We start from the raw sequence: 14180 nt of genomic DNA on the forward strand, positions 1-14180 counted from the left end.
AGACGGTTGGATTCTTTTAAGTCGCCATCTATTTTTTTTATCAACTGTTTATTAACCTACTGTTTTAGAATGTTGTAGGTGTTTTATAGTTTTAATGTTTAATGTTGTATTTAAATGTTTTATTGTGTATTTAACTGTGGTAACCCACCTTGAGCCCTTTGGGATAGGGCAGGATAAAAATATGATTAAATGGATGGATGGATGGATGGATGGATGGATGGATGGATGGATGGATGGATGGATGGATGGATGGATGGATGGATGGATGAATGGATGGATAGATGGATGGATGGATGGATGGGTGGGTGGGTGGAGGGATGGGTGGGTGGATGGATGGATGGATGGATGGATGGATGGATGGATGGATGGATAGATAGATAGATAGATAGATAGATAGATAGATAGATAGATAGATAGATAGATAGATAGATAGATAGATAGATAGATAGATAGATAGATAGATAGATAGATAGATAGATAAATAGATAAATAGATAAATAGATAAATAGATAAATAGATAAATAGAAGGCAGCTTCCTCAATTTATCCACAAACAACCCCCCTACTAGTGATACGTTTGGATTTGTACTCCACTTTTCTCGAGTACAAGGAGACTCAAATGGGCTGACAAGCTCCTTTCCCTTCCTCTCCCCACAGCAGACACCTTGTGAGGCAGGTAGGGCTGAGAGAGTTCTGAGAGAACCATGACTGGCCCAAGATCACCCAGCAGGCTTCATGTGGAGGAGCAGGGAATTGAACCCAGTTCTCCAGATTAGAGTCCACCCCTCCTGACCACAACACCACGCTGGCTCGCAATGACAAATATTTCTCTTTTATGTTGATGTTCTGCTGTCTTGAGTTCAAAACAACCTGCGTGTTCTTTCAACTTTAAAACAAGGAGGCCTTTAAAGCAAGAAGAAACTGCCAAACGGTGTGAGGGCCCTGCAGGAGTTGTGGCAATTCCCCCAGGCTTTTCCATTTGACCAGCTGGTTTGAGTTTTATAGATCATCTCTTTCAGCCTTCGGGGCAGGGAGGGGGGAGATGGAAAAGTATATTGATTGCCATCTGTTTTAATCTATTAGCCTGGGCACTTAATATTATATTTAAATTCTTTTACATTTTTTTTAATAGTGATGCATTTTTAAAGTTAATCAATTGTAAAGTTTTTTTATGTTGTGGCCTGCCCTGAGCCCTGTGGGGAAAGGGCGAAATACAAATCCAATGAATAAAATAAATATAAAATAAAGTATCGCTTTATAATAGAATAGAACCCTTAAAGTGAGGGGGAAATCTCCAAGGGCCTGCAAATACCTGGCTGAGAGCTGCCCTTGGCCTGCAGTCCTGATGCTCCCGACAGCCCTGGAGAGGCTGTTTGGAATATGCTGCCACAGGAGGTGGTTATGGCCACTAACCTGGATAGCTTTAAAAGGGGCTTGGACAGATTTCTGGAGGAGAAGTCAATCTATGGCTGCCAATCTTGATCCTCCTTGATCTGAGACTGCAAATGCCTTAGCAGACCAGGTGCTCAGGAGCAGCAGCAGCAGAAGGCCATTGCTTTCACCTCCTGCACGTGAGCTCCCAAAGGCACCTGGTGGGCCACTGCGAGCAGCAGAGAGCTGGACTAGATGGACTCTGGTCTGATCCAGCTGGCTTGTTCTTATGTTCTTATGTTCTTAACCCTGGCGGAGTTCTTCAAACATCTGTATCGTTCCTCTTGGAGCAAACATGCACTTTCAGGCTCCGGGTGATTCAGCGTAACGTGAAACACACACATGTCATTTGTTCAGTGACCGTTTTACCAGCTCGTTCTTTACTGGAATTTCGCTCAGGGCAATGAATACACCCCGAATACAACTTGTGTCAGGATTTCCCTGAACACCGTTTGAGCCCTAGCGAGCAGGAGAAAGCATATTGCTGCTGCCTTCTAATTCAGCAATTAGCTGATGCCACAATTTGCCACAATAAATCTGTCAGTCTCTGTGGTGTCATAAAACACCTCTTTGTTTACGAGATAAGAGAATAACTGTAAAGCCGGTTCAAAAAACATGAATCCTTTGCAAAGAACAGCAAGGAAGAGAAAATCCGGTTTTCAGAGACTGTGGGTTATTTCCCAAAGAACCCGAGTTGTGCTATTCAGGACACAGAAGCGTGCTTTTATTTGTTTGTTTGTTTGTTTGTTTGTTTGGCTTCGTTTCTATCTCGTCTTTCTCCTCAATGGGGACCCAAAGTGGTTTACACCTGCCTTCTCTCCTTTGGTTCATCTTCACAACAAGGTAGGTTATGAAGAAAGCATGGGACTCACCCAGGGTCCCAGCAAATATCAAACGGCAGAGTGGAGTTTCGAACCTAGGTCTCCCAGGTTCTAGTTCAAGACCCTAACCACTAAACCACACTAGCTCTCAAACACTGTGTGTGCGAGAGAGAGAAAACTGTACTTTTTTTTGGGGGGGGGGATGATAAAATCTATCAAGGGTGTTTTGATTTTTGTGTGTTCCACCATGGCAGGGGTTGGACTGGATGACCCTGGTGGGCTCTTCCAATGCTATGATTCGATGGCCCCTTCCGCACACGCAGAATAATGCGTTTTCAAACCACTTTCACAACTGTTTGCAAGTGGATTTTGCCATTCTGCACAGCTTCAAAGAGCATTGAAAGCAGTTTGAAAGTGCATTATTCTGCATGTGCGGAATGAGCCTATGAGTCTACCACTCATGTGGAGGAGTAGGGAATCATACCCGGTTCACCAGATTAGTCTGCCACTCCCATGGAGAAGCAGAGGAATCAAACCCAGGGCAGTGTTGTTTATTCAGACTGGCAGCTGCTCTCCGATGTCTTGGACAGAGATCTTTCACATCACCTGCTATTTGTATCTGCACAGGCTGGGAATTGAACTTGGGGCCTCTTGCATGCAAGCAGGTGCTCCATAACCCCTCACCAAAACAAGAAGAAGAAGAAGAAGAAGAAGAAGAAGAAGAAGAAGAAGAAGAAGAAGAAGAAGAAGAAGAAGAAGAAGAAGAAGAAGAAGAAGAAGAAGAAGAAGAAGAAGAAGAAGCAGAAGCAGAAGCAGAAGCAGAAGCAGAAGCAGAAGCAGAGGAGGAGAAGGAGGAGGAGGAGGAGGAGGAGTTTGGATTTATATCCCCCCTTTCTCTCCTGTAAGGAGACTCAAGGTGGCTTACAAGCTCCTTTCCCTTTCTCTCCCCACAACAGACACCCTGTGAGGCAAGTGGGTGTGAGAGAGTTCACAAAGAACTGTGATTAGCTCAAGGTCCCCAAGCAGGAATGTAGGAATGTGGAAACACATCTGGTTCATCAGATAAGCCTCTACCACTCAGGTGGAGGAGGGGGGAATCAAACCCGATTCTCCAGATTAGAATCCACCTGCTCTTAACCAATACACCACGCTGGCCATATACCAAATCAGACCCTTGGTCCATCCAGGGCTCCTTCCGCACATGTAGAATAATGCACTTTCAAACTGCTTTCAATGCTCTTTGAAGCTGTGCAGAATAGCAAAATCTACTTGCAACCAGTTGTGAAAATGGTTTGAAAACGCATTATTCTGCGTGTGCGGAAGGGGCCAAAGTCAGTCTTGTCAACCTTCAGGTTGGGCCTGAAGCTCTGTTGGAATTACACCCAATCTCCCAAAGTCAGTTTCCCTGGAGAAAACGTTGGCTTCGGAGGGTGGACTCTGGGATACCACGGAGTTTAGGAGAAACGGAAGTGTCTCCACAGGCACTGTTCTTGATATGGACATATCGTTTATGATGTTTTAAGCCATTGTATTTAATATTTCGTTCAGACAGGATTGCAGAATTATCAGGGAAGAAAAAAGGAGGAGGATTATGTATATACATCAACAAAAGCTGGTGTCAAGACATAACAATAATTCAAAAATTCTGTGATGAAAATTTGGAGTCCTTACTTATTAATTGCAAACCCTTTTATTCCCCTCGAGAGATAAATTCAGTTCTGTTTTTTTTGGTTTATATTCATCCACAAGCATCTGTAAAAAAGGCATTAAGAACTCTAACCGATCAGATTATGGAGGCTGAAGCCAAATACCCTGATTCACTGGTTATTATTTTGGGAGATTTAAACAAAGCAAACTTAAGGGAAGACCTACCAAAATACTTTCAGCATGTCAACTGTCCCACCAGAGGCAAGAATATCTTAGACCACTGCTATACAACACTGAAAGATGCTTATCGGTCTTTACCACGTGCAGCTGTAGGCCATTCTGATCATTGCATGATTCACCTTGTACCTGCTTACAAACAAAGATTTAAAGCCACAAAACCAATAACTAAATCAGTGAGAACTTGGACTGAAGAGGCAAAGTTAAAGCTGCAGGCTTGCCTTGACTGTACAGACTGGAATATTTTTAAAGACACCTCTGCAGATTTGGATGAACTCACAGATACTGTAACATCATATGTCAGCTTCTGTGAAGATCTTTGTATACCAACCAGGAACTTGCGTATATATAGTAACAACAAACCTTGGTTCACAGCTAAACTTAAGCAGTTACGTCGTTCCAAAGAAGAGGCCTACAGAAAGGGTGATAGAATGCTGTACAATCAGGCCAGAAATGTATTAACAAAGGAGATCAGAGCAGCAAAAAGAAACTACTCTGAAAAGCTAAAAAATCAGTTTTCACCAAACGGAACAGCAAACATGTGGAAAACTCTCAAAAATATCACTGGTTACAGTAAACCACCTTCCCAAGCTGAAGGAAATCAGCAATTGGCAGACGACCTGAACGTGTTCTACTGTAGGTTTGAAAACAATCTACAGTCACCTTTCTCCACAACCTCTATCTCAGATGCACCAACAATAGCCAAACTTCCTATAACTGAACCCATTTCATTGGGTTTACAACCCCTGGTGATCTCAGAAAAGGAAGTGCAAGATCTATTTCACAGACAGAAGCCTGGAAAAGCACCAGGCCCAGACAAGATAACACCTTCTTGCCTAAAAGTCTGTGCTGTCCAATTGGCCCCCATCTTCACCCAAATCTTTAACAAATCACTAGAGATGTGCTATGTTCCTTCCTGCTTCAAACGCTCCACTATCGTCCCAGTGCCGAAGAAGCCTTCCATCAAGGAACTTAACGACTACAGACCAGTTGCTCTAACATCTGTAGTTATGAAAACTTTTGAAAGGCTAGTGATGTACCATTTGAAAACCATCACGGATCCACTGTTGGACCCCTTGCAATTTGCATACCGAGCAAATAGATCGACAGATGATGCTGTTAATATGGCTTTGCACTATATCCTACAGCATCTTGAATCGCCAAAGACCTATGCAAGGGTCCTCTTTGTTGACTTTAGTTCAGCATTCAATACTATCAGACCGGACATTCTTCTAACCAAACTAAATCAGCTAGCAGTACCTGAGCATATTTGTAAGTGGATCACAAGCTTCCTAACAGATAGGAAACAGCAGGTGAAGCTAGGAAAAATTACATCAGACACCTGTAAAATGAGCACAGGGGCCCCCCAAGGCTGTGTACTTTCACCACTTCTCTTCTCTCTGTATACCAATGACTGCATCTCAAATGATCCATCTGTTAAAATACTGAAATTTGCAGATGATACAACAGTGATTGGTCTCATTCGAGACAACGATGAAACCGCATACAGACGGGAGGTTGAACAACTAGCCTCGTGGTGCCACTGGAACAATCTAGAACTGAACACACTTAAAACCGTAGAAATGGTGGTAGATTTCAGGAGAAACCCTCCCATCCTACCTCCTCTCACAATACTAGACAACACAGTATCAACAGTAGAGACCTTTAAATTTCTAGGCTCCATCATATCTCATGACCTGAAATGGACACCTAATATCAAAAATGTCATTAAAAAAGCACAACAAAGAATGTTCTTTCTGCGCCAACTCAGGAAGCTTGGGGGGGGGGGGGGGTGGGGGGGGGGGGGGGTGGGGGGGGGGGGGGGTGGGGGGGGGGGGGGGTGGGGGGGGGGGGGGGTGGGGGGGGGGGGGGGTGGGGGGGGGGGGGGGTGGGGGGGGGGGGGGGTGGGGGGGGGGGGGGGTGGGGGGGGGGGGGGGTGGGGGGGGGGGGGGGTGGGGGGGGGGGGGGGTGGGGGGGGGGGGGGGTGGGGGGGGGGGGGGGTGGGGGGGGGGGGGGGTGGGGGGGGGGGGGGGTGGGGGGGGGGGGGGGTGGGGGGGGGGGGGGGTGGGGGGGGGGGGGGGTGGGGGGGGGGGGGGGTGGGGGGGGGGGGGGGTGGGGGGGGGGGGGGGTGGGGGGGGGGGGGGGTGGGGGGGGGGGGGGGTGGGGGGGGGGGGGGGTGGGGGGGGGGGGGGGTGGGGGGGGGGGGGGGTGGGGGGGGGGGGGGGTGGGGGGGGGGGGGGGTGGGGGGGGGGGGGGGTGGGGGGGGGGGGGGGTGGGGGGGGGGGGGGGTGGGGGGGGGGGGGGGTGGGGGGGGGGGGGGGTGGGGGGGGGGGGGGGTGGGGGGGGGGGGGGGTGGGGGGGGGGGGGGGTGGGGGGGGGGGGGGGTGGGGGGGGGGGGGGGTGGGGGGGGGGGGGGGTGGGGGGGGGGGGGGGTGGGGGGGGGGGGGGGTGGGGGGGGGGGGGGGTGGGGGGGGGGGGGGGTGGGGGGGGGGGGGGGTGGGGGGGGGGGGGGGTGGGGGGGGGGGGGGGTGGGGGGGGGGGGGGGTGGGGGGGGGGGGGGGTGGGGGGGGGGGGGGGTGGGGGGGGGGGGGGGTGGGGGGGGGGGGGGGTGGGGGGGGGGGGGGGTGGGGGGGGGGGGGGGTGGGGGGGGGGGGGGGTGGGGGGGGGGGGGGGTGGGGGGGGGGGGGGGTGGGGGGGGGGGGGGGTGGGGGGGGGGGGGGGTGGGGGGGGGGGGGGGTGGGGGGGGGGGGGGGTGGGGGGGGGGGGGGGTGGGGGGGGGGGGGGGTGGGGGGGGGGGGGGGTGGGGGGGGGGGGGGGTGGGGGGGGGGGGGGGTGGGGGGGGGGGGGGGTGGGGGGGGGGGGGGGTGGGGGGGGGGGGGGGTGGGGGGGGGGGGGGGTGGGGGGGGGGGGGGGTGGGGGGGGGGGGGGGTGGGGGGGGGGGGGGGTGGGGGGGGGGGGGGGTGGGGGGGGGGGGGGGTGGGGGGGGGGGGGGGTGGGGGGGGGGGGGGGTGGGGGGGGGGGGGGGTGGGGGGGGGGGGGGGTGGGGGGGGGGGGGGGTGGGGGGGGGGGGGGGTGGGGGGGGGGGGGGGTGGGGGGGGGGGGGGGTGGGGGGGGGGGGGGGTGGGGGGGGGGGGGGGTGGGGGGGGGGGGGGGTGGGGGGGGGGGGGGGTGGGGGGGGGGGGGGGTGGGGGGGGGGGGGGGTGGGGGGGGGGGGGGGTGGGGGGGGGGGGGGGTGGGGGGGGGGGGGGGTGGGGGGGGGGGGGGGTGGGGGGGGGGGGGGGTGGGGGGGGGGGGGGGTGGGGGGGGGGGGGGGTGGGGGGGGGGGGGGGTGGGGGGGGGGGGGGGTGGGGGGGGGGGGGGGTGGGGGGGGGGGGGGGTGGGGGGGGGGGGGGGTGGGGGGGGGGGGGGGTGGGGGGGGGGGGGGGTGGGGGGGGGGGGGGGTGGGGGGGGGGGGGGGTGGGGGGGGGGGGGGGTGGGGGGGGGGGGGGGTGGGGGGGGGGGGGGGTGGGGGGGGGGGGGGGTGGGGGGGGGGGGGGGTGGGGGGGGGGGGGGGTGGGGGGGGGGGGGGGTGGGGGGGGGGGGGGGTGGGGGGGGGGGGGGGTGGGGGGGGGGGGGGGTGGGGGGGGGGGGGGGTGGGGGGGGGGGGGGGTGGGGGGGGGGGGGGGTGGGGGGGGGGGGGGGTGGGGGGGGGGGGGGGTGGGGGGGGGGGGGGGTGGGGGGGGGGGGGGGTGGGGGGGGGGGGGGGTGGGGGGGGGGGGGGGTGGGGGGGGGGGGGGGTGGGGGGGGGGGGGGGTGGGGGGGGGGGGGGGTGGGGGGGGGGGGGGGTGGGGGGGGGGGGGGGTGGGGGGGGGGGGGGGTGGGGGGGGGGGGGGGTGGGGGGGGGGGGGGGTGGGGGGGGGGGGGGGTGGGGGGGGGGGGGGGTGGGGGGGGGGGGGGGTGGGGGGGGGGGGGGGTGGGGGGGGGGGGGGGTGGGGGGGGGGGGGGGTGGGGGGGGGGGGGGGTGGGGGGGGGGGGGGGTGGGGGGGGGGGGGGGTGGGGGGGGGGGGGGGTGGGGGGGGGGGGGGGTGGGGGGGGGGGGGGGTGGGGGGGGGGGGGGGTGGGGGGGGGGGGGGGTGGGGGGGGGGGGGGGTGGGGGGGGGGGGGGGTGGGGGGGGGGGGGGGTGGGGGGGGGGGGGGGTGGGGGGGGGGGGGGGTGGGGGGGGGGGGGGGTGGGGGGGGGGGGGGGTGGGGGGGGGGGGGGGTGGGGGGGGGGGGGGGTGGGGGGGGGGGGGGGTGGGGGGGGGGGGGGGTGGGGGGGGGGGGGGGTGGGGGGGGGGGGGGGTGGGGGGGGGGGGGGGTGGGGGGGGGGGGGGGTGGGGGGGGGGGGGGGTGGGGGGGGGGGGGGGTGGGGGGGGGGGGGGGTGGGGGGGGGGGGGGGTGGGGGGGGGGGGGGGTGGGGGGGGGGGGGGGTGGGGGGGGGGGGGGGTGGGGGGGGGGGGGGGTGGGGGGGGGGGGGGGTGGGGGGGGGGGGGGGTGGGGGGGGGGGGGGGTGGGGGGGGGGGGGGGTGGGGGGGGGGGGGGGTGGGGGGGGGGGGGGGTGGGGGGGGGGGGGGGTGGGGGGGGGGGGGGGTGGGGGGGGGGGGGGGTGGGGGGGGGGGGGGGTGGGGGGGGGGGGGGGTGGGGGGGGGGGGGGGTGGGGGGGGGGGGGGGTGGGGGGGGGGGGGGGTGGGGGGGGGGGGGGGTGGGGGGGGGGGGGGGTGGGGGGGGGGGGGGGTGGGGGGGGGGGGGGGTGGGGGGGGGGGGGGGTGGGGGGGGGGGGGGGTGGGGGGGGGGGGGGGTGGGGGGGGGGGGGGGTGGGGGGGGGGGGGGGTGGGGGGGGGGGGGGGTGGGGGGGGGGGGGGGTGGGGGGGGGGGGGGGTGGGGGGGGGGGGGGGTGGGGGGGGGGGGGGGTGGGGGGGGGGGGGGGTGGGGGGGGGGGGGGGTGGGGGGGGGGGGGGGTGGGGGGGGGGGGGGGTGGGGGGGGGGGGGGGTGGGGGGGGGGGGGGGTGGGGGGGGGGGGGGGTGGGGGGGGGGGGGGGTGGGGGGGGGGGGGGGTGGGGGGGGGGGGGGGTGGGGGGGGGGGGGGGTGGGGGGGGGGGGGGGTGGGGGGGGGGGGGGGTGGGGGGGGGGGGGGGTGGGGGGGGGGGGGGGTGGGGGGGGGGGGGGGTGGGGGGGGGGGGGGGTGGGGGGGGGGGGGGGTGGGGGGGGGGGGGGGTGGGGGGGGGGGGGGGTGGGGGGGGGGGGGGGTGGGGGGGGGGGGGGGTGGGGGGGGGGGGGGGTGGGGGGGGGGGGGGGTGGGGGGGGGGGGGGGTGGGGGGGGGGGGGGGTGGGGGGGGGGGGGGGTGGGGGGGGGGGGGGGTGGGGGGGGGGGGGGGTGGGGGGGGGGGGGGGTGGGGGGGGGGGGGGGTGGGGGGGGGGGGGGGTGGGGGGGGGGGGGGGTGGGGGGGGGGGGGGGTGGGGGGGGGGGGGGGTGGGGGGGGGGGGGGGTGGGGGGGGGGGGGGGTGGGGGGGGGGGGGGGTGGGGGGGGGGGGGGGTGGGGGGGGGGGGGGGTGGGGGGGGGGGGGGGTGGGGGGGGGGGGGGGTGGGGGGGGGGGGGGGTGGGGGGGGGGGGGGGTGGGGGGGGGGGGGGGTGGGGGGGGGGGGGGGTGGGGGGGGGGGGGGGTGGGGGGGGGGGGGGGTGGGGGGGGGGGGGGGTGGGGGGGGGGGGGGGTGGGGGGGGGGGGGGGTGGGGGGGGGGGGGGGTGGGGGGGGGGGGGGGTGGGGGGGGGGGGGGGTGGGGGGGGGGGGGGGTGGGGGGGGGGGGGGGTGGGGGGGGGGGGGGGTGGGGGGGGGGGGGGGTGGGGGGGGGGGGGGGTGGGGGGGGGGGGGGGTGGGGGGGGGGGGGGGTGGGGGGGGGGGGGGGTGGGGGGGGGGGGGGGTGGGGGGGGGGGGGGGTGGGGGGGGGGGGGGGTGGGGGGGGGGGGGGGTGGGGGGGGGGGGGGGTGGGGGGGGGGGGGGGTGGGGGGGGGGGGGGGTGGGGGGGGGGGGGGGTGGGGGGGGGGGGGGGTGGGGGGGGGGGGGGGTGGGGGGGGGGGGGGGTGGGGGGGGGGGGGGGTGGGGGGGGGGGGGGGTGGGGGGGGGGGGGGGTGGGGGGGGGGGGGGGTGGGGGGGGGGGGGGGTGGGGGGGGGGGGGGGTGGGGGGGGGGGGGGGTGGGGGGGGGGGGGGGTGGGGGGGGGGGGGGGTGGGGGGGGGGGGGGGTGGGGGGGGGGGGGGGTGGGGGGGGGGGGGGGTGGGGGGGGGGGGGGGTGGGGGGGGGGGGGGGTGGGGGGGGGGGGGGGTGGGGGGGGGGGGGGGTGGGGGGGGGGGGGGGTGGGGGGGGGGGGGGGTGGGGGGGGGGGGGGGTGGGGGGGGGGGGGGGTGGGGGGGGGGGGGGGTGGGGGGGGGGGGGGGTGGGGGGGGGGGGGGGTGGGGGGGGGGGGGGGTGGGGGGGGGGGGGGGTGGGGGGGGGGGGGGGTGGGGGGGGGGGGGGGTGGGGGGGGGGGGGGGTGGGGGGGGGGGGGGGTGGGGGGGGGGGGGGGTGGGGGGGGGGGGGGGTGGGGGGGGGGGGGGGTGGGGGGGGGGGGGGGTGGGGGGGGGGGGGGGTGGGGGGGGGGGGGGGTGGGGGGGGGGGGGGGGGGGGGGGGGGGGGGGTGGGGGGGGGGGGGGGGGGGGGGGGGGGGGGGTGGGGGGGGGGGGGGGTGGGGGGGGGGGGGGGTGGGGGGGGGGGGGGGTGGGGGGGGGTGCGGAAGGGGCCTATGAGTGGTGCTAAGAGGCCTAAAAGGATGAGCTTCCCTCAATACTTAGGAATCCTCACCAGAAACCCTGAGATTGTGGAGGGACCAGAGATGACGTGCAAAGGGGCCTCCCCTCCCCTCCTCCCCCCGCGTGAGGTGGACAAAGCATATCCCCTCCCCACCCCACAAAATCACCGCACATTGTGCCATGGAGAGAAACGCATCTTACCACGACGTGCCTCTGAAGATGCCTACTGAAGATGTGGGTGAAACACAGGAGCAAAAACTACCAGACCTCAGCCACACAGCCCAGACAGCCGACCTCCTGCAGCCGCTCACTCTTTGCCCACCACCCTGGGCGCATGCCCCCCCTTGTCCCCCTGATCCAAGAAGCTGTAGTGTGTGCCCCATTCCCCGAATAAGGCTGCTGCTAGGAGGTGGGGGGAGGCAGAGGAAGACCCCAGGTCTCAGAGGGGAGTGGCAGCATTACTGTCTTTTCCAATGAGTCTTTTCCAGTGATTAAAGCACAGTAGCTTCAGTTTAGACAGCCAGTGTGGCGTAACGATTATGAGCGGTGGCCTCTAATCTGAAGAACCGAGTTTGATTTCCCACTCCTGCACATGAAGCCTGCTGGGTGATCTTGGGTAGGCTGACCAGCCATCCCGCTTTTGGCGGGACAGTCCCGCCTTCGCACAATTTGTCCCACGTCCCGCAGGTTCCTTCCATTGTCTCGATTTTTGGGAGGCTGCTGCACTGCCTTCTGGGGCGCAGCGAGTCAGAAGCGGCCAGCCTCCAGCGCGGCCTCGAATGGGCAGCTGCCGCTTCATGGAAGCTGCCGTTTCCTAAAGCGGCAGTGTTCTGGCTGAGAATGTCTAATGACTCTTGGCGTCTTGTCTGCTTCACCTACCCCGATCCCGGGTTCACAAGGTGACTTCATCTTGGGTCACCTTTAATCTTCAGGCCGATCAAAAAAATTCTCTCCGAACTCTCTCAGCCACACCTCCTCACAAGGTGTCTGCTACGGGGAAAGAGTTTGTGAGCCACTTCGAGACGCCTTACGGTTGAGAAAAGCGGGGTATAATCCCAAACTCCTCTTCTTCTAGTCATTTTCAGTTCTGACTGCACAATTACCAGATAAAGCTTTTCTTGGGCTGTACTTTATCAGGCTGCGATAGAACGTGAGGGGCATTTGGTGTTTCCCATGTCAAAATTACATGTGCTGCATTTTTTAAAATATCCAACAAAAGCCTAGGCTGAAACTCTTTCTCCTTGGGTTGGGTTTTTACGCATGTAAAGGGGTTGAGGGAATAGGCAAGCATTATCGATAGGTAAAATAATGTAAAAGTTCAGTTATTCATCAACAGTTCACAAAGGTCAACATAATCTCATTCCGTACGTGCAGAATAACGCACTTTCAAACTGCTTTCAGTGCTCTTTGAAGCTGTGCGGAATAGCAAAATCCACTTGCAAACAGTTGTGAAAGTGGTTTGAAAACGCACTATTTTGCATGTGCGGAAGGGGCCATAATTTATGCTATCGTGTAAGAGTGGTCAATTATATACCAATATAAAAAGAGAAAATGTGTCTATAATATATGGGGGGGGGTATCATTTTGTACTTTGGCCCCCCTTCCAAAAAGAATTCAGATCCAAAACGGCTGACTTTTCCCAAAGTGCCCTTCCGGAACAGGCTAGACAAGAGATCGAGACAAGGGCCTCATGTGACAACCTGGCAGACAGCATCTTGTCTAGTCAAGTTTTACGCCCCAGGAGTGGGGAGTGGTTGGTGTGAAAAGACAACAAAATGTAACGGATGCCATAAAAGGCAAGGAGTCTTTCTTGGAAAGCAAAAAGCTCGTGGGCTGTTGTGGGTTTTCCAGGCTGTGCGTCCGTGGTCTGGTAGTTTTTGCTTCCTAACACTTCACAGATTCTACAGCTGGCATCTGTAGATGCAGGAGAAACGTTAGGAGCAAAAACTACCAGACCACGGACGCACAGCCTGGAAAACCCACAACAGCCGGTTGATTCTGGCCAAGAAAACCTTCACAATACACAAAAACCTACTTCAGGGCCGATTACCACTGCCAGTTATTCTCTACCCTTTCCCTGGCAGGAAACGTCGTGCTAGAAGTGCCCTTTCTTTCCCTGAGAGAAGGAAACATGGTGGCATTGAGAGCCAGCGTGGTGTAGTGGTTAAGAGCAGGTGCACTCTAATCTGGAGAACCGGGTTTGATTCCCCGCTCTGCCACTTGAGCTATGGAGGCTTACCTGGAGACGCAGATTAGCTTGTGCACTCCAACACATGCCAGCTGGGTGACCTTGGGCTAGTCACAGTTCTTCTGTGCTCTTTCAGCCCCACCCACCTCACAGGGTGTCTGTTGTGGGGGGGGGAAGGGAAAGGAGATTGTAAGCCCCTTTGAGTCTCCTTACAGGAGAGGAAGAGGGGATATAAATCCAAACTCCTCCCCCTCCTCCCCCTCCTCCCCCTCCTCCCCTCCTCCTCCTCCTCCTCCTTCTTCTTCTTCTTCTTCTTCTTCTTCTTCTTCTTCTTCTTCTTCTTCTTCTTCTTCTTCTTCTTCTTCTTCTTCTTAAATGCACCGTGCATTAGCCGTAGGTAAAATTAGAGTAGAGTAAATGCCGCCGCCGTCGTCGTTGCCGTCGTCATTAAATTAAATTAGGTAAATTAGTGGAATTAAATTAAAATTAGATGGAATTCGTGCATCTGTCGTCGTCGTCGTCTTCTTCTTCTTCTTCTTCTTCTTCTTCTTCTTCTTCTTCTTCTTCTTCTTCTTCTTCTTCTTCTTCTTCTTCTTCTTCTTCTTCTTCTTCTTCTTCTTCTTCTTCTTCTTCATGGTATAGCCCAATCTTGGCAGATCTCGGAAGCTAAAAGATAACTGGAGCAGGGTCTCATAAGTCCGTTGAAACTAGATGGCACCAAAAAAAAAAATTCTGAAATTTCAGAACTATCTTCAAGGGCAGCCCCACACAAGGGGGAGTTGTAGTAATCTATTCTACATGTTACAGAGACTGGTATGAGTGCCACTGGGTTAGTGGAAAAAGTAAATGAAAAAAGTCACAATTCCAGGCTGATTTCCACTCTCTAGAGCCCACGAACAACATGCGGGAGATGAAAAGTCACTTCTAAGAATGAAAAAAACCCATCTCCATCCCCCAAGCCACCTCTTGGGAAGTGGGATCAACTAATTAAATTAAGAAAATTGTCCAACAGGGCTGTTTTTGCATGCTTATGACATTCCAGCGCCAACTTTCATGT

Source organism: Sphaerodactylus townsendi, linkage group LG01 (assembly GCF_021028975.2).
Source record: "Sphaerodactylus townsendi isolate TG3544 linkage group LG01, MPM_Stown_v2.3, whole genome shotgun sequence".
Classification (NCBI taxonomy): Eukaryota; Metazoa; Chordata; class Lepidosauria; order Squamata; family Sphaerodactylidae; genus Sphaerodactylus; species Sphaerodactylus townsendi.